The following is a 26,906-nucleotide window of genomic DNA, read 5'->3' on the forward strand; positions in this document are numbered from 1 at the left end:
TACCGTTGACCAAAACAGAAGAGGAAACAGTTGAACACATCTCATAATCATCTCAACCGAAGCACAATCTAAGCCATAGTAAAGAAGGGAATTTTTAATGAAACCCCACTCTAACTTGTCGTAGGCCTTTTCTAAGTCCAATTTAAGCACGAACCAACCCCTTTTTTCCTTCCTACCTTTCATCGAATGAATTATCTCATTTGCAATAATGACATTGGTTTCTGTACCTTTCCCCGGAAGAAAACTATTTTGGTTCGGCGAAATTTTACTAGGGAGAGAACATCTTAGCCTATTAGCAATTATCTTAGCAATAATTACATAAATCATAGTTGGAGAACTAAAAAAACATAATCAATACCCTTTTAGAGGATAAATTGCAAATTCAATAATAGCCCTAATTTATTTTTGGTTTTGATTAAAAATCTTGGATTGATGCAACCAAATTTAAGAAGGAAAGAGAATGGGAAGAAAATGTGGAAAAGTAGAAAAAAAAAAAGGAGGAAAATAAAGATAAAAGCCAGTACGTGGGCCTCATAATAACGGAAAAATGGATGAAAATGGTAAAATAATTGTGGAAATTAAAGATGGTAAAAGTTAATATTTTTTTCATAAGTGGTATCACAATGCAATACACTGTAGAGTAGGTGTTAAGTTTCACAAAATTAAATAGTGAAAATTTATAGCACAAAGGTTTCGTGGTGTAGTTGGTTATCACGTCAGTCTAACACACTGAAGGTCCCCAGTTCGAGCCTGGGCGAAGCCATTTTTAATTTTGCAAAACTTCCATTTTGTGGTTTTAGGAAAGTACTCCCTCCATTTTATTCTGCTATGGTGATTTTCAGAGACAGAGAGAGAAGGAGAAGCTCTTCGAATCAAAATTCTTCGCCACTGCTTCAAATTCAACTGTAAGTCTCTCTATCAATGTTATTATTGTTGTGTGGTTGTGGAGAAGACGTGCAAAATGTTAAGTTGGAGAATTTTGATTCTAACCCTAATTTTCAGCTTACTTTCGCGAATTTCTGAATTCTGTTGTTTATATTCATTGCATTTTCTGTTTGATCATTTATTTTTCTTATTTAATTGATTTGAGAACATGTAAATGAGAAATTTATTTAATCCCTGAAGTTTAGCTGAAATTAACCCAAATTTCTGTTTGTTCGAAATAATACATGAATTATATTTTCGTCGCTGTTCGAAATTAACCAATATATTTGCCTAGTAGATTACTGGAGGGTCGTGGCATAGAGAGGAATGATGAATTGAAGAAGGTGAAACATGCATCAAAGAGTGGAATTTGCGCAATTAGTTGTGAATCCCAACTCATATTGGGCCTTTTTACTGACTAAATTTGATGCTGTATACCCCTCCTCATTATTTCGACGTCGAAATGATCTGCTCTCATCTCGTGGGCATATTTTGTTCGAATCATAGTTACAAAGTGAAGAATGATACGGAGTAGTTCTTTAAAAACTGAAATAGAAACTCTTTTGCAAACAATTTTATTAGAATGGCATTGGAAAGCAACACTAGAATATTATGCCCCGGAAAAATTAGCATATGTTGGTATGCTATTATCTACAGCCGGGGCACAAGAACTAACCTTAGGTCAGCTGATTCATCAGATTGGAGGATAATTTGAGGTCAAACAGATCATTCTTAGGTAGGTGATTCGAACTGGCTAATTTGATGTTAGTTACTTAGTTGTGTGCGTTTTTTTGCCGTATCTGGGCATGATTGTTTCCTAATCCGGCAAAATCAACTTTTACCCTTATTTATTACCGAGAGCTCTAAACCAACTATGGATTTTTCTCTCCTAGCCAAATGGATGTATGCTGGCAACAATAGTAAGTAATGGATTTTCAGCAATAAGGGTACATAAATTGAACTTAGCTCAGTTTGTGAGAGGGGGGTTATCCTAGTTCAATTGTTTCAAACTTCAAATAGATAATCCTAGTTCAATTGTTCGAATTCTGCACTGTAGATCTTTGTCAATTGTTGTAACAACTAACATGCCAATGGGTATTGACCACTATGAAGCAGCACTGGAATATTATGAGTTTATCACCCAACCAAATAAAAATAAGTTGAAATGCAGTAGACTATCTGTTAGGGTACAATATCCGACCTTAGCTCAGTTGGTAGAGCGGAGGACTGTAGTTGGTCAAACCAATGATCCTTAGGTCGCTGGTTCAAATCCGGCAGGTCGGACGTTCGTTTGCCTTATTTCCTTTTTTCATTACATTATTATTGACATTGTGATGTCAAGTGTCATCACTTATTGTTTATAGCTGAGAAGATTGTCATAATATGACCCAGCCAAATGAAATTATGTTGGAATGTTATAGATTTCATCTAGAATGCAAGAACCGACCTTAGGTCAGTTGGTAGAGAGGAGGACTGTAGCTGGTCAAACAAATTATACTTAGGTCGCTGGCCGGTTCAAATCCTTTATTCCCAGGCATGCTTGTTTGATGATTCCAACATAATTCTTCTAACACAGAACAAGATAGTCTCTGGCTATGATTCTGAAATGCATTACTGTCTATGAGATTTTGTATTCTACCATTGATTTTTGATTGATACTCTATCATTTGTTCATCTCTGGATTTAAATTGGAATTAATGTAGTTACATAATTATTTCGATACCAAAACAGAGCCAAGACTTGACTCCTGTTGTTAATCTTTATGTTCATTCTGCCAAGCTTGTGATTTAATATATGATAAGCATTAAGTTTGTGGCTTGTCTCTTGATCTGTTTTCTGTGTTGAGATCTAACTAATGAACTGGGATCCAATTCAGTCTTCTCGTCCCCCCTCCCCTCTTTTGTCGATCATATAATGCAAGTATAGTTGCAAATGTGTAATTCTTATCATTTTGCAGCTCTGAGGTTTTTATCTGTCAGCTAGATGTGCTTGTTTTATACGTAGTAGATTTTAACATTAATGGATAATCAATTACTTCATTTTATTTGTTAATTTGAGTAGCATGATGATCTTATTGCCCTCTTGCCAAGTTACTCTACTTGGTTATTGGTTTTTGCATTCTTTCCCTTTTGACATTAAGAAATTTTTTGGAGTCCCTTCAATGGATACTCTTTGTACATCTCTCTGATAACTGTAAGAATAAACTAAATAATTTATGCCACTCACTGATACCACCATCAAAATGGTTGTTCCTTGTCAAGTTGGTAAGGAGTGAAAATGTGCAATGGGAGTTTTAAGAACAAGATAAATCAAGATATGCAGTTCCCCTTAACCATACTGTATTTCAGAACTGGTGAATGATTATTTCTTTCCTAAAGGTTCAGTTGTATCGGTGGTTATCAGATCAGCATGCGATTTTGAAGGTCTCTGGTTCAGTACCAAGTGATGGATTAATTTCAACTTATTAATTTCTTGTTTCTGTTTTGAAATGCCAATTATGGACTCTTATATGGATTGATTTCCATTAAGATAGTTTCACTTACCTGTAGTGGTCCATTACAGAATCTTGTTCGTCGAATTTTTTTTCTCTTCTCTTACCACTCTGGTACTCTACCTTGGTTTTTGGTGTAACTAATGAGCATCGTTTAAATAGTTTCAACACATGCAAATACCTTATCATTGTCAATTTCCAGTTTTTGGATTTTTTGTTATAAAAGTCATACTTCGTATGATTTAGATTGAATCATGAACTAAAAAATAGTCATACTTATAGTAATCATGTTGTTTTTGAAAACTAACAACAAAAAACTGCAAACTATTTTTTGTGGTTTTCATATTTTGGTTTTTAGTTTTGTTAAAAACAGAAAACTAGAAACAAAAAAATGATACCTAACGGGGCCTTAAATTATTGACTTCATTAGCTGTAATGTAAATTAAATAGGATTGAACTGATTCATTCTATGCATACTTTCTTTGTGGTTTATATTTCAGTATGTTTCATTTTTATGTTAACAACTGTGGTGTCTGGACCATTGTGTAGAGGTGAGGTTTACTGTCTAGTTCGCAATTAACCAGATCAGTTGTTGATAAATGAGAAACATTAAAATTGTATACCCGATTTAATTGAGATTCTTTTTTTCGGTTAGGCGGCAGAACTATTATGCGCTTGAAATTAAAGCCACCATGTACAAAGTGATATTTTTGATATATCATCACTCTTCAAGAATTTTGGTTGGAATTTCAGGTGATCCTCTCTAAAGTCTCTCATGCCAAAGTTATTCATTATTTTACTTTCTCCACTTTATCACTCTGGCTTGCTTTTTTGCTTCTACTTACTAGGACTGATTTCAGAGAGTTGATGATACAAAGGTGCTTGCCGTTTTGTATTCCAAAGTTAGCTGGTAATCACACCAATCTATCACCCTATAGCTTCTTTTTGGGTCATGCAGTGACAATTTAATGTTCTTCATAAATTGCACGAATAGCTTCTAAATTTATATGTATGGCACTGTTTTTTTGAGTAAAAAGATAAATGGAAACATTTGTGAAGTATTTAATGAAGCTGTGAATAACTGCCTTGTGATAATTTTGATTTTGAAAGTTTATGTACTTCTTGGAGGAAGTTAATAATTATAAGTCACTGTTCTTATTGAGAGTGAAACTCAAGATATTCCGCTTACAACAATGGGTGTTGTAAGTTTGTAATCGAGCTATGAGAATGTTGATAGTTTCAATATCCAGCACTTGCTACTGTTATCAGTTACTACAGATACACACTTACACAATGGGTAGGGTCCTCACTAACAATCTGCAGTTCTAGAGTTCACTCTGTAAAGGAATCCAGGTCATGAAAATCTTAGTATGCTGGAGCTGTAGAGTTGCAAAGAGGTGACCTTATCTCAGTTGATAGGGCTTAGGATTTATCCTGGTTAGCTTATAAATCCTTAGTTTGCAGTATCTTGCTTATTTTTTGGTAAATAGAGATTTCATTAACCAAAATAATATGATTACAAGCTAATCAGCTACAAGAAAACAAAACAGGTGTCTATTCAGAACCCAACACATGGTACTGAAGACAACCTAAGGCCACAAGCCATTACAGACATTCAACAAATCTATGGAGATTACTCAAAGAAAACCATTTACAGAAAGTAATAAACTGAATTTGTCTAAATACTTCCTCATTAGACTTGGCACACCTTCTAAACAATCTTTGATTTCTCTCTGCCCAAATGCTATAAACTACAACCATAAAAACCATTCGATATACCTGTGTAGAGCAGTCTTCCCCTTAAAAGCAGAGGCATAAACCAATTCCTTGCTCCAGTTCTCAGCACTTCTATTAATTCTCAACCAACAGAAGGCCTTGTTCCAAATTTCAGCAGAATAGGAACAAATGAAAAACAAATGATTGACACTTTCATCTTCTTACATACAAAGGGCACAAACAGGGCTGCATTGGACTCCAAACTTATCCAACCTGTCACATGCAGCTAGCCTATTCAAAATAGCGAGCCAACCAATGAAAAGACATTTAGGGGGGGCCGGGTTATTACAAATCAATTTCCTCCGGTTTACTCTCTCTGAGCAACCTCTAAGAGCACAATAAAGCTTCCTGATAGAGAATTGATTGCTTAAAATGAACTCACGACCGTTCAGATCCAAATTACTCAAATACACAGGAGCACCAATGATTTTTTTAACGACCCAAGAAGCCTGATTAGGAACTTAAAGAACATATAAGTCCCTATTCTTGATATAGTAAGTGTGCACCCATTTTATCCACATTTTATCCTGTTTCTGAGCAAGAGCCTACAACAACTTACAAATAGCAGCTTGATTCCAAGTAACAATACATGTAAGATTCCAGCCGCCTGCTTTTTTAGGTAAGCACAAATATTCCCAGGAAACTAAAATTCGCTTTGACGTACCAGTGTGTCCGGTCCATAGAAAAGTCCTGCAAGCAGCTTCAATTTAAGGACTTTCTTTGGAAGCACAAAAATTAGACACCAGTAAGTCTGAATGCTTGAATGCTAAAAGGCACAGACTTAATGAGATGGAGTCTTCCTGCATACGATAATAATTTTGACGCCCACCCTTCAATTCGATCTAGGATCTTCTTTATAAGAGGTTGACACTGGATAAAAGACGGTTCCCTTGAAGTAAGAGGGATGCCCAGGTACTTGAAGGGGAGAACACCCACTGAAAACTGAAATTTCTCAATAATCGCATCTATGACCTCACAGGGAACTCCACCATAAAAGATGGAAGTCTTGTTCAAAATTCTCTTTCAAAGCAGAAGCAGAGGAGAAACTCATAAAGGCATCATAAAGCTGATTTCAAGTCACCTCTCGAGAATAATAGAAGGTCGTCCGCGAAACACACATGAGTCAAATTTAACTTTTTGCATCTTGGATGAAAAGAGAAGTTCTGATTGTTTTCCATTAGATTTAAGCACCTTTAGAACAAAGAGATAGGGGGAAATTGGATCTCCTTGCCTCAACCCTTTCTTAGCAAGAAAAGGTTCAGTGAGATCACCATTTACATTGAAAGTATAAGAAACCGTTCTCAGGCGTTCCATGACCCAGTTAACGAACTTAGTATAACATAAGGTACTCAATGCATGGCCATTCTACAGAATCATAGGCTTTTTGCAAGTCTATCTTAATCATACATCTAGGGGAGATGTTCTTTCTGTTATACCCCTTGACTAGCTCATGACTAAGTACAATATTATCAAAACTAACTCTGCCCTTAACAAAAGTAGATTGGCTAGGACTTTAGAGATTATTTTGTAAAGTACCTAGCAACAGGAAATGGGCCTATATTGCTTCATAGAAATAGCATTTGAGACTTTAGGAATTAGGGAAACATAAGTACAGTTTACCTGGACAGGCATTTTACAGTACTTAAAGAAGTCTTGAGTTGCTCCAATAACGCTGTCCAATGACACTCCAAGCAGACTTGTAGAAGTGAACATTAAATCCATCTATTCCTTGTGCTTTGAGGTGATCCATACTGAACAAAGTATCTTTTATCTCTTGAGTAGAGATATCTCTACACAACTGGAATTGCTCATGAACACCAACAACAGGACCAGTGTTAATAATATTTCTATCTACCATAGGCAACGAGTCACCTGCAGAAACCACTTCATTCTTTATCTGATTATGTTGTTGAATTCTGGAGCCATTATCCTTGACAAGTAAACGAATGCATTATTGCATTGCCTCTCCTTAGTGCAAGCATGGAAAAACTTTGTATTAGAATCCCCAAGCTGTTCCCAACTTTGTATCTTGCTTATTTCTTACTTGTGGGGGATGGTATGTGTGCCGTCTGACCACATGGACGTCTTATGACTTATAAGAGTTCACTAACCATTTTGAAGCAAAAAAAATTGAGTTATAATTTCTCACACTAAGGCTCCGTTTGGTTTGGTGTAAAACGTTTTCATTGTAAATGATTTTTCATGAAAAACATTTTTCAAGGGAAAACGCAATTCCAAACTAGTTTTCCAAATGTAAAATGAAGGGAAAAAGGAGAGGGAGGTAAGGAGGAAAGAAGGAAAGGGGACTTCCCTCCCTTTCAAATGGAAAAAGTTTTTCCACCTTTGAGCGAGTTATGGAAAATTGTTTTACATCCCTTGCCCAACCAAATAACGTAAAATGATTGGAAAGGAGAAAATCGTTTTCCATGAAAACGTTTTACACCCTACCAAAAGGAGACTGAAGTAGTCAATGTGCTTTAGGCGTGTTGTTGTGGATTGTAACATTAAAATTTGTGTATGATTTTGGCTCCCTGAAAGGTGGACCTGTACTCTGACATTGTTGCTGATTTCTGATGCACCTTTGTTCTGCTATGTGTTTATTCGCTGAAAAAGTCAAAAAATAAAATACAATGCTCTCGTTGAGAGTCGAACTCAAGACCTCCCGCTTACTAAACGGGTGCTCTAACCAACTGAGCTACGAGAGCAGTTTTGGTTCATAGTTTTATATTTGTGTTTAAATCATATATTTCTACAGATTGTATGTAACCTTTGTCATTCAGGACTTGAGCTACCTCAATGATCCGAGCAATGACACTGCTGGAGCTAGCATTTGTGCCTGATCAGATACTTTATGATGCATTTTATGGAAGATATGAGAATGGTACTGGAGCAATTATTTTGCTTATCGTCATTTGGGGATCAATTTTCTTTGCCGGGCTTTCTATCACTAAACTACTAAAGTGCAGCCAGAGTTGTAAGTAAAACAATCCCTACTTGAGACACATTCATGAAAATGCTGAAATTTAAAAGAAGACTTTTCTTTTTTCTGTTAGTATTCTTAGTGAAGTTATCTTTCAATAGTACGAGATAGGCTGCGTTAGCCCCCTTCTTTTCTCATGCCCTCTCCACAATTTCCGTCCATTTTCTTCAGAGTTTCACCAAGTACATTGTATAAATTTTGCATATTTTCTTGATCATCAGGTATACGTATTATCTAGAGATGGAGGAGTCCCATTTTCATCCGTTTGGAGAAAAGTGCACCCCAAGCATAACATCAATTTGCACAGTCGGGTGGGTTGGTGGCTATGCAGTTCCATCTTTGTAAGAGAATGGTTATGGCGGAGGAAAACTTCAAACCCGGGCCATTTTATCTTGGGAGAGCAAGCAGGTTAGTTTGCTTAATTGCATTTGCATGGATTTGTTATACCTGCGCAGTTACTACCCTATCAAATGGGACACTTTCAATTATGCACCTGCTGCTTTGGGTGTAGTGTTGGGTCTGATCATGCATCTGTTATCAGTAGAGCAGCGGCAAGTCGGAAATGTGCATATAGCCTCCATTAATAGTTTAATACTCCTATATTTATGAATGCTGAACTTGGCCAAGGTTTAAACCGTACAATCTACACTTTTTCACAGCAATGCGATAGACTTGGGACATTTTTCTAATCATCTAGTAGTTTGGATTTCCCCCTTGACCAAACACTTACGCTCTTTACTACTCTCCTGAATGATAATTTTTTACTATGATTCTTGTCGAGTTTGGGTTTACAGCTTGACACTATGACACCTACTTATTCTTGTTATATTTTTCTCACTTACATTTGATGTTGCCATCTATGTACTTTATGCTTTTGTGTGCCTATGCTATTCTTTTGTTGCAGTTGATTATCACGTAAGTTGAACTCGCTGGTTCTTTAGATTGAGTCTGGTCGATAGCTATACAGATTGACCTGAGCCTAAAAAGACGGACCTCATTGGCTAGAGTAGAGAGCTAACTCAGTCTCAGGCTCTCAGCACTGGTATTGTAAAAATAAAAGGCCTACCCCTAATCAGTAATAACAGAGCTATTGCTCTCGTTGAGAGTCGAACTCAAGACCTCCCGCTTACTAAACATAATGACCAGCTCTCATCAGAGATTCAGAGAAGGTTAGGGTTACAAATGCAAGGGAGAAAACGCTGACAAAAATAATGCTCTTCCATCGCATGGTATCCCAATACTTAAATTTTAAACAACAAAACTTAAGGGCAAACAGACAAATAAATAGTGTATACAACTCCGGTAACGGGAGTACTAGATTATGGGTTCGTTCATTTCACTAAATATCACAGAGATTGTTGTTCACTTAGGCCATAGACTGATAAACCACATTGTAGACACTCCACATGCTCACAATGTAGAACTTCATCCAACTTGAAGGTTTCGTCTGCACAGAGAGAGAGAGAGAGACAATAAAACAAAAATGAGTGTTTGCCCAAAGAGTACGGAATAACAAGAAAAAAGAATATGCAAAATTGTAGGAACGTACCGTAAATAGGTTGAAAATCAGCTTACAACAATCAACTACTTCTGGACTACCTGATCTCGAGCCCAAAAAAAGTTCATATTATGTCCAACAACATATTGGCCGTCTGGGTCGTCTTCATATGTTGCACTCAAGGTGATATTTTTTACATATTCATAAATCATAATCAACACCCTAGTCAATCATTACAAAATAATTACCCAGTCAATAAATAGAAATCATTAAACTACAAATTTATTTAAGAGAGGAAAATAAAATACACAAGAAAATAAACCTGTCGTTTGTTATATTCTTCAAGAATGAGAGAGGTATCTCTACCTATTATAGCATTGGCAAACTTAACTTCTTCTTCTGGCACTGACAACGCCATGAAATTCTTCCTGTTAAAAAGACAAAAAATATGAAACAAAAAAATACCTACTTTGATTCTTATCTTTTTTTTTTTATATATAAATCTAGATGTTGTTTTGGAGTTTTTTGGGTTGGATAGTAAACTATAACTGTTGCAATTATTTGATTACAGATTGGGACATTGACGCAACTAAAAGAATAAAAAATTGTTCATTACTGTGAATATAATGATACGGCTTACCCTAATACGGGTGCCTGGACTCATCTATATAATAATATCGTACAGTAGTACAATTACGAGTATGGTATCCTCTATTGCACCCCCTCAATCTGTGCAGGGGGAACCACGTGCAGATTGAATCTTAAAAACTCAAAACGTTGACCTAACAAACCTTTCGTAAAAATGTCAGCGATATGTAACTCAGTAGGGACATAACGTACAACTAAATCACCATGAGCAACACGCTCCCGAACGAAATGATAATCTATTTTGATATGTTTGCTACGATCATGCTGAACTGGATTCACTGCAAGATAGGATGCAGAAACATTATCACAAAAGAGCCTTACGGGTGCGCGGATGCCGATTCCCAACTCAGCTAACAAGGAACAAATCCATAGAGTATCTTGTACTGTGTATGCAACAACGCGGTACTCTGCATATGTGGAAGATTTGGAGACAGTGGGTTGCTTCTTCAAGCGCCAGGAAATTAGGTTGCCCCCAAGAAAAATAGCATAACCGGTGGTGGAACGACAAGAATCAGGACAACCTGCCCAATCCGCATCTGAGTAGGCAATCATGAGGGACATATCTGTGGCGGAGCGAACAGGCTTTATTTATTACAGCTGGGCATCCGCAAAATAAAGTTAGCAGCTCTGATACCATGTGAATATAATGATACGGCTTACCCTAATACGGGTGCTTGGACTCATATATATAATAATATCGTACAGTAGTACAATTACGAGTATACCCTTAGTATCCTCTATTAATTACAACCTGGTAAATTGTTGCAATTATTTGTTTACAAACTAGGACATATATTGACGCAATACAAAACTAAAAAAAAAAAACATAATTGGATTTCGAACATTGACACAAGCACCTTAAGCAAAGTTGAGTACTCCCTGCAGTTAGGCAAGCGTAAGAGGTTTTAGTGTTTTACAGCCTTTGGAGTTTTGGTATATTTGATTTGTTTGTTGGTGAAATTGAGTAAGAGAGAAGGGAAAACTCACATAAACAATTTGACTAGGTAATACGAAGTATTATGAGATCTAAATTCATACCCCTCACGATAATCAAAAGAGTATACTACTATGTATATTGTATTTTGGATAAAGGGAAGTAAGTTTAAAGTTTACGGAGTAAATACATCATATTAAAGGAGTTATTATTCATATAATATCAACTAACATAATAAATATCATAATCCGTATATTTATTTTATTATTCTTACAAAAATAATAATTATAGATGTCAAAATATATAGAATGTCAATTAAACTACTAAAAATTTCAGGTACTTACAAAACTAGTTCTACCAAACAGACAATATAAACAACTATCTTATCAGTTTCAGGTACTACCTTATCAGTGTCAGGTAATATCTTATCAGTTTCAGGTACTACCTTATCAGTGTCAGGTACTACCTTATCAGTTTCAGTTGCCTTATCAGTTTCAGCTAAATTTCAGCTAGTGTTGCTAAACAGAGCCAAAATCATTAGAGGGGGCCTGAAACAACTTCAACTTCATAGTAGAGTTTTTGCTCGATTGAAGGAAATGATTGACGACCCATTTGGTAGCTGACCATAAATTTTGTGTCAATGAGAATGCATTTGTATGTAAATTTGTAAGGAAAATCAATATTCAATATTCCCATTATAATGCTAGTTCACACAAAATTATCTCTTTTTCTTTATAAATTTTCATTACCATCCATTACCCTTTTGGGAGTGATATTAGGTGTGAATGTAAATTTATGAAGAAAAACACCATGTTTGAGACAAAAAAGTCATCACCATGAACATCATGATGCTATTTTCTTGTCAAATTACACTTAAATTTATTCACATTTCCACCATTTATTATCGGCTACCAAAAGGACCTATGGTATTAGGGAGGATTTGAGATACTCAAGATAAGCTAGGTGCATAGATTTTCTGCTACAAGGCGAGGAATAATGCTTTATTTCCTCCCTCGAGAAATTTCTAGCTACCCAAGAGGGTGCTTTTAGGCCCGAGTTCAATGGGTTCAGGTCCAACAACTTTAGACCTATACTAGTATAATATTCGTGCGATGCACGGTTTAGATTAATTTTGAATGAAAACTAAATTACAGTTATTGACAATTATCATCGATAATGCTTATAGATATTCTTCTAATTAAAATTAATACATGATAGATATGTTATGACTTATGACCCATTTCAGTCTCTTATTTTACTTTATTTTTAAAATAACACGAAAGTTAGGAAAGTCTTCTCTCAAAACTGTAACCTAACTTATCTAAAGAAATAAAATAAGAAAACTTGTTGTTTACGTAAGGGTCAATATCTTGATGTGTCTGAAATTGGTAACCTAAGGAGGCAACATAATCAGCCGCACGATTGGCTTCCCGATACACATGACGAGAATCAACATGTTCGATGTGAGACATCATTTTCTTTATATCATCCATTAACAAACGAATTTTCCATGGACAACTTGATTTATCCTGCAAAAGATTAATAATTAATAAGTTATCACCTTCAATGAAAATATGACGGAGATTAAAATCCATAGCTAGCAACAGGCTGTTGCGGAGAGAAATTGCTTCTGCAAGTATCGGAGATGATTTTCCCAGGTTGTACGTACGACTAATGATATTATTACCATGACTATCTCTAATTACAACCCCGGCTGATCCTGAGTTGTTACGAACAGAACCGTCAAAATTAATTTTAACAACACCAGGGGTCGGAGGTGCCCAAGAAACACTGATAGGTTTGGGATCGCGGGGGGTATAAGTAGTAGGAGTGCAATTATCCAAAGAATCTAAACAAGTACGAATTTCCCATTCTGTAAACATTTTTAGAGCTCGGGTATAAGTAGTCGTAGAAGAAATAGGGGTTATTACGGGACTTCCATATACTCCAAAGAGAAGTAAAATTTTTTAGCTGGAAGTGTGAACTTATGATGCAGGTTGCGGAAAAGATCAAGAATAGTCGAGTCATGAACACGATTTCCCATCCATCGGATAACTGTACTAGAATTAATCCCAATATTCTTTAGTGATTGGACACTGCAAAAATAAATGGTCTTGCGATTCCACTTGAGTAACACATAGGGGACACATATTGGGGATTAATATTACGATTTGCCAAATTGAGTCTGATAGGAAGTCCGTTATGAAGTAATTTCCACACAAATATTTTGAGTTTTGGAGCAATGTCTAGTTTCCAAATCCAAGAGTACTCCCATTTAGAAGGAGAAGGGAAATTATGAGCAAGCCGGATGGCAGATTTAACAGTAAAATCTCCATTATTTGAACAACCCCAACAAGGTTCATCGGGTAAGTCATATAGAGGTAAAGGAATACCTTTAATCGTCTGAACAGCTGAACTATTGCATGAGGAACTATTAAGGAAAACGCATGAAGATCCCAAGATCGGTTTTCATTAATAAAGTGATCAACATTAATATCCAAGTTTTGAATGGCTTCTTCTTCAATGCTAGAAAGAGACGCACTCTCAAAATAGTATTGCCCTTTTTTGTGACTCTAATGGCCATAAACTTATAGCTGATAGAGAAATAAAAGTGGAATTTGGTGATTTTTACACCAAGTTACTAGGGTCGATCTGTTGCTCATAACTTTCATAACTTGGTGGTAATTGGTGTTGGTATTTCAATGGTAACGAAAGGTAAGCAATTAGTGCCGGTGCTGCAGAGGACCTTTTTAAACCTATTTCTAATCAGGAAATAGATGATGTTTTGAAGGTATTGAAATTAACAAGGCACCGACTGATGGTCTAAATAGTTAATTTTTTCAAAAAGCTTGGACAACACTTAAACAAGGGGTTTATGCTGCTGTTATGAAGCTTTTTGATAAAAGTATGATGCATATATGCTCAAACAAATAACCAACACTCACTAGTAGATTGACTTCTAGGAAAGTATTAAAAACTACAGGTCATGGCATGATGACCTGTTTGTTGTTCCTAGGTTTTGGTTGATGACACACACATTGCAAACTTCCTAATTGCTGTTGCTAATGAATATTGACAGGTAAATGACTGAGTTCCTATGAGGATAGGAACTTGGAATAGCTACTGGAGTTCCTGAGTTGGAAGCAATAAAAGCTAGAGCATCAAAGCCAATAAAGTCAAGCAACAACTTCTACAAACGAGTGATTTTCAAATACGCAAGGGAAGATGTAGTTCCTAGTCCTGAGTTCCTCTGTAAGCATAAGAGGAACTCACCACTGTTCCAAAGCAGGAACAACTGAAGCTTCTGAGTTGAAAGCTCCAAAAAGGGGAAGATATAAATGTCTAGGTAGTTTACTATACTTAGATTTTATGTAAAATATTAATGTGCTAAAATATTAATAAAATAATTTACTTACAATTATTTTGCATTTAAGTTGATTTTTGTTTAAGTTATATTTTTATTATATTTAGTTAATAATATATTCATATTAGTTAAGAATTTTTTTTCTTTAGTTACGATTAAATTACTTTAGTTAAAATTATATTTTCATTAGTTAAGAATTTTTTGTTTTAGTTAGGAAAGTGACCAGCTCTACAAGTGCCAGCTCTACTTGATGGCTCAATAGTCCTTTAATGCTTAATTAATTGGTTTCATTGCTTAACTAATTGTTCAAATGCTTAACTAATTGAATTTGAACGCTTAACTAATTAGTTACATTGCTTAACTAATTGATTTCATTGCTTAACTAATTGGTTCCATTGGTTCCAATGCTTTACTAATTAGTTCCAAGACTTAACTAGCTGATTTCTAGGCTTAACTAATTGGTTTCATTGCTTTAACTAAATCATTCTATTGCTTAACCAATTGGTGAAGGAAATAATGCCCTTGGTCCAAGTATGCATTCTATGTTAAGTCTAATAAATGCGGTTCAGTATTAATTAACAAGTTAATAATTCAGTGAGATCAAGTGAGCTGAATGCCTAGCTAGAGGCCGCTTCAGTTCAAGTGGAATTAATGATATTAATCCACAACTTACTCTTGACTGAACCCGTAGGGTCACACAAATAGTACGTAAACGGATCAAGTATTTAATGGCATTAAATACTCCATCTATGAATATTCGGAACCGACGGATCTTGGTTTCAGTGGGAGCTAAGATCGTCACAGGCAAGAAATGAATACTCCGGAAACGATGATATTGCCGGAAACGGAAATATGGATCGTATCGGAAATATGAATATTATCCAAGTCGTAGATGTTGCCGGAAACGGAAACATGGTACGTATCGGAAAATATTATTGGAAATGGAAATATTACCAGAATCGGAAATATTGCCGGAAACGGAAATATTGTCAGAATTGGAAATATTACCGGAATCGGAAAATAATTCCGGAAACGGAAATATTAAATATTTGTTCGAAACGGAAATTAATTCCGGAATCGAAAATATTAAATATTGTTCGTATCGGAAATAGATTCCGGAAATGGAAATTTAATCGGAAGCGTATCGTACGAATTAGCATCGGACGAGGCTTGCCGGACGAAGGCCCAGCACGAAGCCGGGGCCATCGCCCAGCAAGCACGCACGCCACAAGCCCAGCGCGCACCAAGGCCACGGATGCGTGGGCCGCGCTGCGTGGGCTGCTGCTCGCATGCGCATGGGCAGCCCTTGTGGCTGTCGTGTGTGTGTGTGAGTTTGTGCTCATGCGTGATTCCTAAAACTGCAAGAGTTAGTGTGTGATTAAATTCCTATTCCTAATTAGATAAATTAATTAAATAGAATTCATGTAGGATTCTAATTTCAATTAATTCGTATCCTACTAGGATTGCGATTCCTTTTCCATAACTCTATAAATAAAGGCCTAGGGGTCATTATTTATACACAAGTTTTTAAGTATTCAAAACTAAGATTTTTAAGCAGAAAAATCAGCCAATATTCTTGCCTACCTAACCGAAAATATTAGAACCTTAAGGGCGATTCTAGTTGGTCAATCTTAAGGCGGATCCGGACGTGCTGTGGACTATCTACGGAGGGACGACACTTGGAGTCCTAAAGACTTGTTCTTGTTCGGTTCGGGCGCAGCTAGGGAAGGCACGCAACAAAGAGTATGCATCTAAACTATGCTAAATGATTATGTGTAAATAATATGTTTCCTGGCTTTATGGTTTTTCCGCATGATTTATGAACTGTCATATGAATCATAACCTAACAGTGGTATCACGAGCCCCTTATTATTTTCATAATCTAAATTGCATGAACATGGTTAAATATTACAAATTTGCAAGAATTAAAAGGGGTGATTAATTTTCGTAATTGTTAATTAATTGCAAATTGCGTTTATTTAATTATACGTACGCAGTTTTTCGGCAGTTTCTTCATTACTCATCCGAATTGAGTGATTTTTGTGTCAATTCCGCATGTAAAAGGCATTCTAAAATTTTGACAAAAATAATATTTTTCTGCCGAACCCAGAATTCTCAAATTCGAAGCCTAACTATGACTTTTCGAAGGTTTTAGTTTTTCGAATGCAAAATTTCGTAAATTTAAGATGTTAAATTAAATATTTGCGATTCTTGTTGATAAATCTTGAATTTTTGATTGACCTACTGCATATGTTTAACAAGTTTGAATGCCTAGTCTTGTTAATTATACAATCTAATTTGTAATTATGATTAATTTGTTGAAAATTAGAATAATTTAGAATTAATTTGATTTTCATAATTAATTGTAATTTAATTAGAAACCTATGATTAAAAACCACCATAAAAATTGTAAATTTACGATAAATTTTAAATTTTTATGACCTAGACTTGAATCCATATCAATCGGAAATCAATTGGATAATAAATTTTCGATTTTTTCGCCCTAAAATTATGAAATTAATATTATTTATTAATTTGTCATTAATTTTAAATATAAATTTTAAATTTTTATGCGATTCGTTCAAATAACTTGCACGCACGAAGCAATGGACGCTTCATGTTACCCTTAAGGGGTGTTGTATAATGCGGGCATGCGACGACGAGCAAGGGAGCTCGTCGCCCGTGCGGCACGAATGCAATGAGCAAGGGCGTAGTGCACGAGCACAAGGCAGCAGCCCTGCCTTGTGTCGTGTGCCACGAGCAATAAACGAATGGGCATGGGCGAGGGGCGAGCCAAGGCAGTCGCGTGTGGGCAGCAAGCGAGCTGCGCCACAACGCGCGCTGCCTCGCACAAGTGCGCGCAGCCTCGCGCGCAGCGAGCGCAAGCTCGCGTGCCACGAGCGCTGCGCCCAGCACTACTCGCGCGCACAGCGCGCGATGTCGCTCGCCCAGCGAGCGATGTCGCGCCCCAGCGAGCGATGGCTCGCGCGCACAGCGCGCGATGTCGCTCGCCCAGCGAGCGATGTCGCGCCCCAGCGAGCGATGGCTCGCGCGCACAGCGCGCGATGTCGCCCGCCCAGCGAGCGATGTCGCGCCCCAGCGAGCGATGGCTCACGCGCACAGCGAGCGAGCCAGCGCGCCCAGCGAGCGATGTCGCGCGCCCAGCGAGCGATCTCGCGCGCGCGCACTGCGAGCGATAGCTCGCGTGCGATGGGGCGCTGTGCGGAGGCTTGCGTTAGGACAGCAGCAGCTATGCGACGAGTGCATGGGCTGCGCGCACATGGTCAGCAATGGCTGTGTGCGTACGGCCCATGGGCGTGCAACGCGTAGGGTGTTTGCGTTACGATTAGATCGTTTTGAATGTTTAATTTGAAAATTTCAGTTCACGTAATTTTAATTAATTTTTAAAATTAATAATTTGAATTAATTTCTTGGATTTTAATTTTGAATATTATAATTATAATAAATGTTATTTATTCTAATTATTTTACTAAAATTAAAATCATGAATTAATTTAAATACGACTGAAATTAAATTAAATTTTTTGGATTCAATTATAAATTGATATGAGCTTTAAATTTTAATTAAATTTGTATGTTTCCGGTTAGACTAGAAATACATTTTTATGTTTAAAATTGGTAAAGCATATGAATTTATTGGTTTAAGTGGGAGCGCTTTTTAGTCATAAACTCTTGATTAGGTCTACAAATCCTTAAGGTTAAAACAACTTGATTAGAATTAATAAGGACTGAATAATTGGTAGATTATTGGTGCCCTTGATTAATTGCTGCAAATGTTTACGTGATGCATAATGTGATTTACTAACCAGCTATGTGGGCCATTCATGATAATGAATGGGTGAATGGTATATATTGTATATGTACTGTTTTGCAGGTTATGAAGTGACTAGTATGGCCCAAATAGGATAGAAAATATGGTCTGCGTACCATTAATTTGAATGTAATTGGTCTAAAGCACCAAAGTTATTTTTCAATTCAAATATGGTCTGCGTACCATCAAATAGTTGTAATTAGTTATAGCTTATCCTATTTGAAGAAAATGGTGCCTCCCACGGAGATTTTCAAGACGGACTTTGAAGTCAAAGCTTCAAGATGAAGTCGGGCCATACTAGATCACAAATATCTTATGCATGTTTTAAGTTATTTATTGCTTTAAATATGTCTTAAAATGCATGAGATCAAAAGCTTGATTATGTTGCATGATTAAGGATTTTAGTTCACTTAAAATCTAACCAACATAGTAAGAGCCTTAAGTTCCAAACTTAAAAATTGAGTTAAAAGGTGCCATGCCAAAATATACACTTGCTTGGATATCCTTTACATCAATCTAGTAATAGTTTTCGCTCAGCGAGGTGTTACTTATTGGTCCTAAAGGGGCAAGGTACACAAATAATTGTGAGTACATGTTAGTTTTGGTGAAACTCAACGATATAAGTAAGGAGTCCTTTTATGTCGTGGCAAAATCGATAGGTTTACCTAATAAGTTCTTAGACGTACCTATCAACCAAGAGTAGTTTCTAGACTATTAGCAAAAGGCTTTTGCTTACCTAAAATGTTTTAGAATTGAGTCGACAAACTGTGCTTAATTCTTCAATGGTTTTAGGGTCTTGGAATCATTTTATTCACACCTGCCGGAACAATAAAATCGAATAAAATGCTAATAACTTGTTTGAATTGCATGGTTGCTTTAATTTCAAGTTATTATTCATGATAAATGTTTAGACTTTGCATGCTTCAATGTATGTTTTAATTATTGTTTATAATTAAATATCTTGCACTGCAATAAATCCTTTTAGAAAGGTAACAGTAAATTTCCTCGATTGGTAGTGAATCCAAGAACGATTCACGGAAAAGAGAGAAAATGAGCAATTTAAAATGTACGTTTCTTATATCGACTTTTATGGTTGTTTTCGAATATCAAAATCGAATGGCAAACCAATTGGTGCTTGTGAATTCAAAATACACTGTAGTTTTGAGATCATAAAGCATTGAGCTTAAACGCTCAGCTTTACCAATGGTTAACAACCTAATATCTTTGTCCATTTAATTCTCGAATGAGTCTAGTTCCTAGACATTCGAATAGATCGATGCTTAGAGAACTTTAGAAGCTTCTGGTAAGATCATCCAGTTGAAATATAATGTTCAACATAAATTAAAATGGTAAGAACTTTGTTGTAGTGACATTGGACATGTCTAAACAAAGTATAAAAGTCAACACTAAAGAATTCAATTCTTAAGACTATAAGAAAGGGTACAAGAAATAGGAAAACGAGGAACAAATGAAAGGAATTTACGATTCCGTTTCTACCTATAAGTTTATGTTTAAAGAGAAGTGACCTAGCAATCAAACTTCCTTGGTATCATATACCGCTTGAGGTTCTTACTTCGGTAATAACTCAAACAATGGAAGCTAGGATACACTAATGACCTACAAGTGGGAAATGAAGCATGGCAATGCTACATTAGTTGTAGGGTCATCTAGTTTGTTTTAAGTCCTTTCAAGGCTGGAACTTAATGGCTATTTTGTTCCATAATCAGCATACCTAAATTTCTGCTTCAAACACAGAAAGACTCACATTCAAGAAAAACAAAAACAATGTTTGTTTGTTTATTTGAATGAAATGGTCAATTACAGGTTGAGTCAATATGCTTGATTAAAACAAACAAATCTTTAAAGAACTTTACTAGGTTCAAATCAAACCCTTGATTTGAGTTCCATTAAATCTTTGGCATTGTTGCTTAGACCATATCAACAAGTTAACATTCATAAGCTCTATTTTGATGGACTTTTGAAAGTTGGTTGATTTCTAGATCAACTTAAGACAAGCTAGTCTTACTTGTTGAAAGTAACAAAGAATATGAACTATTGTTAGAACGCCTAGACGATAGAGTTCAAAGCTAAAGAAAGGTTTTATGACTTTATTATTTCACATGGATTTGAGTGAATATAGGTTTATTTACTCAAATGTGATATAAGTTGAATCTGTTTGGCTAGTTCAAAGATTCAGAAGTATAAAATCCACTCGGCAAGAAATCATAAAGATCTAGGTTAGATCATGTTGATTACTTGAGACCAAGTATGATCATCAATGATTGTGTGTTGTAATTTCACAATCTAGCTCCATAAGATATGGCATATCTACGTTGGAATGATCGAAGTCAATTAGTACTTGATTCGATCAATGATGAATCATAAAGACTTTTCCTATAATTTCTAAAACAAAATGCTCAACTACCACCAAACTAAACCAAATTCGTCAAAGCTATTGAAAAGTAATTTCAGAATATCTTTTCATAATATATCTAAAGAGTTCCTAAACTCAGTGGGAGCTTAGTGTTTGTTATTCAACAAACTAAGGCCCAAGCATAGATATATGTTTCATTGTGATTTATTCAAATGAGACACAAGGGTATTGTTTCTACCACGAATTTTTGAGAACATAATGTTTGTTTGCTCGAAATAATGTCCTTTTGGAGATTCGTTTCCAAAATGACAAGTGGGAGAAAATAGACCTCGAAAGTTTTCGAGGCGAACAACAAACATAAACGGACATTCCGGAGGCTTTTCGAAGTGCTTCAGAAAATCCGAACTTATTCTTTAAGGACGTTAGAAGTGGCTTTAAAGAATAGATATCTCTTAGAAGACTTTACAAGTGCTTCAAGGAGAACAGAATATTCAAAGGACTTTAAAGTGGCTATTGATATTCTATTGTTTGATGTTATATACCCAAGTAGGCATAGAATTCAAGTCACTGAAACTATGAGATTCTTCTATTAGATAGTAAAGAAACATAGAGATCAGGTCAATGAAGCTATGAGATTCTTCTATTAAATAGTGAAGAAACCTACAACTTGCAGTCAAACTATTATCATGTAGATTAATGAGTTTATGACTTGTAAGAAAGCTATGACGAAACCCAGATTCCCTAAAATGGTTAGAGGCCATATATAGACTCAAATGTTTTTAAATGGTTAGAGGCCATAAAACATACTCAATGTTTTGATGACGAAATTGAAATTTTGTTGATTTGCAAGAATAGTTTCACACCTATTGGTTGCAAGTTTGTTTTAAGGATAAAAACCATCAAACATGGAATTGTGTTCACACACAAAGCTAGATTAGTTGCTAAAAGTTACAAGCAAATTCACAATGTGGATTGTGTTGAAACCTCATGCAAAATCGTAATGCTTCAAGTCTATAATTCAAGCAATGATTGCATATTGGTAAATATGGCAATTGGATGACAAAAGTATTCCTCAATCAAATGTTGGAATAAACTATGTACATGGCATGTCATAGGATTTGTGGATCCAAATAGATGCTTGAAAAGGAAAGCTAGCTTATAAAATCTAAGTACAGATTTAAGCAAGCAATTGGGAATTGGAACTGTATTTTAAGTGAAGCTAATAAGCATTTTAGTTTCATAAAATATACATGATTCTTATAGATGTGTAAGAGGTTTAGTGGGAGTACATAAAACTTAATCTACATGATAATAGTTTGACTGCAAGTTGTAGGTTTCTTCACTATTTAATAGAAGAATCTCATAGCTTCATTGACCTATTGTGAAATAACATTCAAATGCTAATGACTTAGATTTGAAATTATTCATCAATGATGGACCATGGCGAAACTTAGTACATACTGGGTATTAAGATCTATTTACAAAGATCTTATGATATTGTTTTGGATTAAGTAATGGCATTTACTAAATCAAACACGAAAATCTCCATTGGAGATATTCGACCCATGTGAATAAATCTAAGTAAAGGATGTTTGAACTATGTATAAGCATTTACTAAGTTAAACATCAAAGAGTCTAAATGAGATTCTTAACCTATATTATATGTCAAAGAATTTAGCTGAATTTAGTATCTACTGAAACGAGATAAGCTAAAGTTACATGAATAGAATTCAATTGGGAATTATTCTCCAAAAGAATTTATCATGTATGATATAATATGAGGATCGCCAAAAACGTATCGTATGACTTTAGCCATGACGAACATATACCAATCTCTATTGATCTAAGTGAAGATCAACTAGATTGAGATCAAGAATACTTATGGTACTTGAAAAGGTACATAGGAATAGTTCTTGATTCAAGGAAATAAAGATATGCTAAATATTGATGCTACACGCATAAACACTGGCAAAGGATCAAGCAAGACCCTTTGGAGTTAACCATTGATAAGGACGAGCTATAGAGCATCGGGTTTTGAAATGGCAACATGGATTGGAGACCATGAGTTGTTGCGTGGGAAATTAAAATAATAATTTCTATGTTCTAAGATATAGTTGGAGAGTCTTCCACATATCTATGAACTGCTTGGATAGGTAAATCCAAACAAAGCATCACTAGCAACCTATACAGTTGAAGTAAAAGTAATTATTGCCTAAGAAGCAATAAAACAGGGTTGTTTAAAGTTCTTCACTGAACTTGGGTAGATCACCTATCTGCTGGCTTGATGGTTCTTCATTGAAAAATGCGTGGAACCACTCTTGAAGCAAGAAAAACGTCTGCTAACTTAATGGTTCTTCATTGCAAAATGCGTAGAACCACTAATGTAGTAAGAAAGACTAGATCACATAATAAACAAACTCGAAAAGATCTTATCATCATATCTCGAAGAACATTCGATGAAAAGGATATTAAGATTGGCAAAGCATGATAACTAAACCTATGCAACAAGTGAGAAGCAACACTCACATTGTCGCACTGGAAATTAAGCATAGCTTTGAATTCCATGAATTGTTTTAGAAAATGGGTTTGAGGCCCATGGTTGTAAAACATTGGGGTTGAACATTTATCATATATGAAATGTATTTTCATATTCCATTTAATCTTGGTTTAGTATTAAATGATGAGTCCCTTCAAATTTGACGATATATTCAAGATAGACTGTCAGGACCAGTCCTGTGACTAAGAAATGTCTATCAAGTGAACTTGAATGTCAAAGGTTGAAAATGGTCCCTGGTCGGAGTTTTCTATAAAATTGGACGCATAGAAAACGTTAGACGATTAGAATGCAAGATGACTAGTAGTTCTGTTTCTTGAACTATGTGGACATGGCAATGTCATAATCATTTGCATAGATACTTACTTTGGGAAGACTAGTATCGGACAAGACCTATGAAACTTTACTGTAAGAGATGAAAGTCTGTCATAAGTAAATTTCATTAAATTATTAGACACTAAATCCTCAATACCTGAGTGATTTGAGATTACTTGTTTGAGAACTGGTTGCTTTGACGTTGACCAACCGTCGCACCGTAAAAGGAGGCTATAAAGGCAACGCTCAGGTAATCACCTATCAAACGAAGTCTAATCTCAAGATCGCAAGATTGGGATTGTCCTCCCATAAATCGGGATGAGATGCTTAAAAGTTGTACAAGGCCACTCGGAGAGCTAGAAACTGTGAAATGCATGGCCGTGCTCGGATGAATCATAGGCTATGATTATCTGTTTATTTGATCAGTTGAACTCTGAAACCGAGGAACACCTCTGGACATAATAAGGATGACAACTCTTACCTTATGTTCAAGAGCAAGCATCGAGCGACAAAGGAATTAGGAAATGCACACTTGTCCCTAAGGACAAGTGGGAGACTGAAGGAAATAATGCCCTTGGTCCAAGTATGCATTCTATGTTAAGTCTAATAAATGCGGTTCAGTATTAATTAACAAGTTAATAATTCAGTGAGATCAAGTGAGCTGAATGCCTAGCTAGAGGCCGCTTCAGTTCAAGTGGAATTAATGATATTAATCCACAACTTACTCTTGACTGAACCCGTAGGGTCACACAAATAGTACGTAAACGGATCAAGTATTTAATGGCATTAAATACTCCATCTATGAATATTCGGAACCGACGGATCTTGGTTTCAGTGGGAGCTAAGATCGTCACAGGCAAGAAATGAATACTCCGGAAACGATGATATTGCCGGAAACGGAAATATGGATCGTATCGGAAATATGAATATTATCCAAGTCGTAGATGTTGCCGGAAACGGAAACATGGTACGTATCGGAAAATATTATTGGAAATGGAAATATTACCAGAATCGGAAATATTGCCGGAAACGGAAATATTGTCAGAATTGGAAATATTACCGGAATCGGAAAATAATTCCGGAAACGGAAATATTAAATATTTGTTCGAAACGGAAATTAATTCCGGAATCGGAAATATTAAATATTGTTCGTATCGGAAATAGATTCCGGAAATGGAAATTTAATCGGAAGCGTATCGTACGAATTAGCATCGGACGAGGCTTGCCGGACGAAGGCCCAGCACGAAGCCGGGGCCATCGCCCAGCAAGCACGCACGCCACAAGCCCAGCGCGCACCAAGGCCACGGATGCGTGGGCCGCGCTGCGTGGGCTGCTGCTCGCATGCGCATGGGCAGCCCTTGTGGCTGTCGTGTGTGTGTGTGAGTTTGTGCTCATGCGTGATTCCTAAAACTGCAAGAGTTAGTGTGTGATTAAATTCCTATTCCTAATTAGATAAATTAATTAAATAGAATTCATGTAGGATTCTAATTTCAATTAATTCGTATCCTACTAGGATTGCGATTCCTTTTCCATAACTCTATAAATAAAGGCCTAGGGGTCATTATTTATACACAAGTTTTTAAGTATTCAAAACTAAGATTTTTAAGCAGAAAAATCAGCCAATATTCTTGCCTACCTAACCGAAAATATTAGAACCTTAAGGGCGATTCTAGTTGGTCAATCTTAAGGCGGATCCGGACGTGCTGTGGACTATCTACGGAGGGACGACACTTGGAGTCCTAAAGACTTGTTCTTGTTCGGTTCGGGCGCAGCTAGGGAAGGCACGCAACAAAGAGTATGCATCTAAACTATGCTAAATGATTATGTGTAAATAATATGTTTCCTGGCTTTATGGTTTTTCCGCATGATTTATGAACTGTCATATGAATCATAACCTAACAATTGGTACATTTGCTTAACTAATTGAATTTCAGACTTAACTAATTAGATTAATGCCATTGACCTAAACTCAAATGTCTTAACTAATTGATTCTAGTGCTTAACTAATTGGTTCCATTTTTTAACTAATTCGTTCAATTGACTAATTAACTAATTGAATTAATTGATTCTATTGCTTTAACTATTTCGTTTCGTTGCTTAACTAATTGGTTCAATTGCTTAACTAATTGAATTTCGGGCTTAACAAATACTTTCTTAATTTATATCTGTAAACTAATACCCAGAAACACGTACCTAAACCTTCTGAAATAATCACTAAAACACCGAAAACCGTAACTAAAACTTCTGATTAAATTTGGTTTAGTTATGATTAAGTTTGGTTTAGTTAAGAACCATTGCACGCTTAAGATTGGCAAAGTAAATAATCGAAGATTATCAAAGTAAATAATCGTTCAAGATTGTCCGAAGTAAAAGATTACATGAATTAGTTACAAGGGAAAAGATTGATGCGCAATCAAAATCATAACTTAAGTAGCTATTTTCTTCCTTTCTACTACGAATTTGCCTAGCTATTCTTCTTTATATAACTAAAACATACAAGATGTAACTAAATACAACAAAAGCTTAACTAATTGGTTTCATTGCTTAACTAATTAATTCAAGTGCTTAACTAATTGGTTTCATTGCTTAACTAATTGGTTCAAATGCTTAACTAATTGGTTCAAACGTTTAACTAATTAGTTCGATTGCTTAACTAATTGGTTTCATTGCTTAACTAATTGGTTCAAATGCTTAACTAGTTAGTTCGATTGATTAACTAATTAATTCCAGTGCTTAACTAATTTGTTTCATTGCTTAACGAATTGGTTCAAATGCTTAACTAATTAGTTCGATTGATTAACTAATTAATTCTAGTGCGTAACTAATTGGTTTCATTGCTTAACTAATTGGTTCAAATGGTTAACTAATTAGTTCGATTGATTAACTAATTAATTCCATTGCTTAACTAATTGGTTCAAATGCTTAACTAATTAGTTCGATTGCTTAACTAATTGGTTAAATGCTTAACTAATTGAATTTCAACGTTTCACTAATTAGTTACAGTGATTAACTAATTGATTTCATTGCTTAACTAATTGGTTCCAAAACTTAACTAATTGAATTTTGGGATTAACTAATTAAATTTTAGGCTTAACGTACTAATTAGTTACATTGCTTTAACTAATTCATTCCATTGCTTAATTAATTGATTCCACTGCTTAACTAATTAGTTCAAATGCTTAACTAATTAAATAATTAAAACGAAGTTATTCTCAAC

The 26,906-nt window shown here is 35.7% G+C and overlaps 2 long non-coding RNA genes and 3 other non-coding genes across 6 annotated transcripts; 3 read left to right on the top strand and 2 right to left on the bottom strand.

Annotated features, from left to right (window-relative positions):
* Positions 1-689: 689 nt before the first annotated feature.
* On the top strand, positions 690-763 carry TRNAV-AAC (transfer RNA valine (anticodon AAC)). The gene has a single exon. It is a non-coding gene; the product is annotated as a tRNA-Val (tRNA).
* Positions 759-14,747, top strand: LOC110788264 (uncharacterized). 2 transcript variants are annotated; one of them, XR_008927929.1, is made up of 6 exons: positions 759-905; positions 4,071-4,168; positions 4,264-4,325; positions 7,972-8,165; positions 8,393-8,579; positions 14,331-14,747. It is a non-coding gene; the product is annotated as an uncharacterized lncRNA (long non-coding RNA). The 2 variants fall into 2 exon arrangements; XR_008927928.1 differs by lacking the exon at positions 14,331-14,747 and having other exon boundaries at positions 8,393-8,951.
* Positions 2,121-2,208, top strand: TRNAY-GUA (transfer RNA tyrosine (anticodon GUA)). The gene is given in 2 exon segments: positions 2,121-2,157; positions 2,173-2,208. It is a non-coding gene; the product is annotated as a tRNA-Tyr (tRNA).
* Positions 7,823-7,896, bottom strand: TRNAT-AGU (transfer RNA threonine (anticodon AGU)). The gene has a single exon. It is a non-coding gene; the product is annotated as a tRNA-Thr (tRNA).
* On the bottom strand, positions 9,062-10,095 carry LOC130467913 (uncharacterized). Its single transcript, XR_008927930.1, has 3 exons — positions 9,992-10,095; positions 9,721-9,891; positions 9,062-9,618 (listed from the first exon to the last, which is right to left on the bottom strand). It is a non-coding gene; the product is annotated as an uncharacterized lncRNA (long non-coding RNA).
* Positions 14,748-26,906: the final 12,159 nt, after the last annotated feature.

This window comes from Spinacia oleracea, chromosome 2, assembly GCF_020520425.1.
Source record: "Spinacia oleracea cultivar Varoflay chromosome 2, BTI_SOV_V1, whole genome shotgun sequence".
In the NCBI taxonomy this organism is placed as follows: domain Eukaryota; kingdom Viridiplantae; phylum Streptophyta; class Magnoliopsida; order Caryophyllales; family Amaranthaceae; genus Spinacia; species Spinacia oleracea.